This window comes from Triticum aestivum, chromosome 2B (assembly GCF_018294505.1).
Source record: "Triticum aestivum cultivar Chinese Spring chromosome 2B, IWGSC CS RefSeq v2.1, whole genome shotgun sequence".
NCBI lineage: Eukaryota > Viridiplantae > Streptophyta > Magnoliopsida > Poales > Poaceae > Triticum > Triticum aestivum.
The window spans coordinates 242,437,917-242,441,837 of NC_057798.1; the positions used below are offsets into that span (position 1 = coordinate 242,437,917).

Consider the following 3,921-nt stretch of genomic DNA (forward strand, 5'->3'; position numbering starts at 1 on the left):
CGCTACTTCGTCGGAGAGATCCATGGAAACTCAAAAAAGAAAAGCGGACGGCATTGTTCATACGATAGCCGGAAAAGTAAGTTCTCCCGCCGGCTATTCAAAAAAGAAAGACTTACTTATTCATAAACTGCCTTTTATCGAGCATAATAGCTCTTATACGCTTGTACAGAGGAGTATAAAACAATGTATATATATATAGGTGTTTAGTATCCTACAAAAACATTAACATCCAAAGCACCGTAAGCTTGCTTTCTCTCCCACTGACAGATAAAGAAAAGGTTTTTTTAGACTTTTCTATGGTAGGCCTACGCTAGTGGAATATCTTTTGTGTTTGTATTCTAGCTTAGCTCTCTCTATTCTTTGCTTAAGCTATCGTGTCGTGTAGATGGATGGCATCTCCCTATTCCCACATCCCCGGATATGATTAATGCATGGAAGCTAAGGAATTGGGTCATTCTTCAGCCCAAGATGCAAGCATTTGGACTCCATCCGAATATGGCAGTTGAACTCTTATAATAGGCTTGGCTCTAGAAAATGGGCTTATCTTGGGCAAAAAAACGCAAATAAAGAAGAGCTTCTTGTTTCCAAGCGGAACTCGAATGGGCTGCTAGCAGATTTGTTGGGGATGGCAAGTTAACACCGTGGGTAGGCTTGCCTTTCACTCGCTCTGGCACATTTTGGCGGAACGTCAACGTTATATATAGTGGAATTCTAGAGGTAAGTTAATGTTTTCAAAAATCCAAATGGAAAAGGATTTGCAAAAATATGCAGATTAGAAGCTAGTATCTCAAGTTTTATGAGAGAAAGAAGAGGAAGAATCGGAGAACATCCTAAAAAATGGTACTTTTGTCTCAATCCGATCAAAAACAAACATATTCTATTGTGTGTTGACCACCGGGAAACGAATGGATTAAGATGAAGACGGACGGTTCAATTAGCGAGCATGGGAAGGCTTGTGGAGGTTTAGCAAGAAAAAGGGGATATATGTGTTCTCTCAAGCAGTTAAGAACAAGACCATACTCGAAGTCGAGCTCTTTTGCATCTGAACATGTATTCAAATAGCAGCTGAAAAGGAGTGTCAGAGGATTTGGATTGATTCAGATTCCCTAACGTAAGACATGGTCTACTCTCAAGATCCCAAAGTCCGCAGCTAAGGAAATCCCCTTCTTCATAAGATCAAGAAAGTACGAGCGTCTTTCGAAGATTGGAAAATCTCCCATACTTGGAGAGAAGCAAACCAACCAGCCGATTTGCAATTGACTATGCTTAGTAGTTGACATCTTTGGTCTTCACATTTTCCCTTCCATTTTGTAAAGTTAGTAGAAGAGGATAGATCCAGTAAATTGACGAATGTCAATCTTCATTTTTGTAGATTAATACACTGGTAGGGGTCGATCAGGCAAATCCCAAAGCTGACCCTCGAACAGCTGCCGGACTGCTCTACTGATCTTCTCTCTCTTCAGAAAAACGGAACCTTCTCAAAGACTCCCTTTGCACTGAGAACACAATTCAGAACCCTCCTTCTCACAAGAAGGCAAACCTTGTACGTTGATCGAATCTTCTTTCGCATCCAGAAGAGAGGCTGTGGGCTATCCGAGAGAGTGGTTCAGGTGACTACCGGAGTCATTGATTAAGCAGGTCAGATGGGCTTAGTAGGGCTCGAACCTACAATATCACCGTTATGAGCGGTACGTTTCAACCAATTAAACTATAAGCCCAATCGGATCTCTACATGCCGGGAAGAGCGGACAGAAAGAGGAGACCTTTGCTCTATCTCCTTCTTCCTCTTCCCGGGGCCCCGGAGGGGTTCTTTGGCAAGCCCTATTAAAGAAGCTAAGTGACTTTCGTCACTCAAGTAGTGAGTTTGAGAGTGACCGTTAGGGCGACCACTTGTACTTCTAGGCCTTGGCGACCTATATGTTATGCAACACAGCTTCACTCGATTCAGTAAATCAATAGTTCAAACCAGCCCACTAATAGCTTAGATAGTGGCCCTTCCACTTTGGTATAGTTGACCCTACCTATTGACTCAAGGTTCATAGGAAGGGGGAACCCAGACGTAGTGGGATGTAGGCTTCAGTTGTTTTGGTACTTTTTCACTACGTCTTATTATTTGTTTTTTAACCGGCTTTTCACCGGCAGGTCAGTAGGCCTTTTAGAAGGCGAACAAACGAAAGTTCTCCGCGGGCGCTAGCGCTATCTTGTTCGCTTCTGTCAACTGAAGTCGCGCGTAGCGCCAACTAACTGATAGCTGATAGAGCGCGGAGCCCCTTCTCTAAGCGAGCAGAGCCATTTCTTTCTACTGTCGTCAAAAGAAAAAGAAAAGTACTAAAGGCGAAGGGCATTCTGTTGTACAGCTACTTTGGTATAGTTATAAAGGTAACCGGTAGGTGACTGTTGAATCGACAGTAGTTACGAAAGGGGGAAATAGCTCAGTTGGTTAGAGTGTTGGTCTGTCACGCCAGAAGTCGCGGGTTCGAACCCCGTTTTCCCCGCCCGATCTTCCTCTTCCTGCCCGACTCATTTTGAAAACACTGGAAGCTGCTGATCCCAGCGTAGCATTCAAGACAATTGTTCCTTCTTCGGTCTCCCTCCACCCCCTTCATTTATAGTGGGTCTCACCGCAGGCACTTACTTAATGAATGAGTGAAGATCTTCCTTCCCCCTTGTGTCTTACCAAGGACTGAGTTCCCACTTGTGGCGAAAAAAAAAGTATACCATCCCACCCGGCCTAACCCGGGGGGTTAAGGTTCCTCTCGGAGACTGCCAGTCTACAAGAAGTTGGCAGAGCTTTAGCCATTGGACCACATCCATCCATCCTCCTACCTAAAGACGCCTTTTCTTGTTCGTTCTTCGAATTACGCTAGTGGAGACTAATTCCTTCCGGCTAATGAAGATACTACCCCAGTCTTCCCATTCATTCCCAGTGGATCCTTCTTATCCCTTTTCATTGAACGAACCAAGTTCACCTATACGAGAGTGAGGAATAGAAATCCTACAATCAACTTCCCACTTTTGATGTCCCGTTTGACGATTCTGCTGCGTCTTTAGAAAAAAAAAGGAGAAGGACAGGGGTCGCTAGTCAGAAAAGCTATAACTATCAATTCGAATTCTGAATGAATCAAATCTCCCCAAGTAGGATTCGAACCTACGACCAGTCAGTTAACAGCCGACCGCTCTACCACTGAGCTACTGAGGAAGAACGGACTTAAGGAAGCTGACTCTCGTTCTTTGGCCCAACCAACCGCAGACCGAAAATCCAAAAAGTGCGTCACTTTTTCTCTTTCACATACACCGGGAGAAAGGGTGACGATAGCAATCCCCTTTGCCTCCCCGGCCGGGGCAGGACAAGGGGGGCGGCGGTCAACCATCAACTCTCGATATGCATATTGATCAATCGATCTCCGCATCCTGCCAGTTCGCTAAGTAGACTCACTCTACCGAGGGGCAACTAAGGTTGGTTCCTGCCAATTCCCTTGCTGATCAGCCTTGGAATTGGCAAGTATGAGAGAGGACTCTCTCTGTCTCTCCGAGTTTCAACTACTAAGTGAAGTTAAGTAGCACTTCCGCTATTCTAAATGTGAATAGATTTCGATCAAGCAAGCAGGAGAAGGTGGTCCTTTCATCTCTCTGTCTGCTCCATGCTCTATAAAGGATCATGAGCAGGTTTAATGCTAGAAAAAACGAGATCTGCCTAATCATTTCGGTAGATGAAGTAGTGGGAGGTCACGAAGGAAGTAAGGGGGCATGTTAAGTTGATAATTTCGAACATTGTAGCATCCTTTTGACGGTTGGGCTTTGAGTTGAGAACTTTTAAGAACTCTTAATATGAAAATACACATTCTAAAATGACGCATCGAGCAAGACCATTCTGTTTCATTGTGAATGAAAGACGTTTTCGACCAACAACATCTACTCATA

The 3,921-nt window shown here is 44.3% G+C and overlaps 2 non-coding genes across 2 annotated transcripts; one reads left to right on the forward strand and one right to left on the reverse strand.

Moving 5' to 3' along the window:
- The first annotated feature begins 2,421 nt into the window (after positions 1 to 2,421).
- Positions 2,422 to 2,495, forward strand: TRNAD-GUC (transfer RNA aspartic acid (anticodon GUC)). Its single transcript has one exon. It is a non-coding gene; the product is annotated as a tRNA-Asp (tRNA).
- A 632-nt stretch (positions 2,496 to 3,127) lies between these two features.
- TRNAN-GUU (transfer RNA asparagine (anticodon GUU)) lies at positions 3,128 to 3,199 on the reverse strand. The gene has a single exon. It is a non-coding gene; the product is annotated as a tRNA-Asn (tRNA).
- Positions 3,200 to 3,921: the final 722 nt, after the last annotated feature.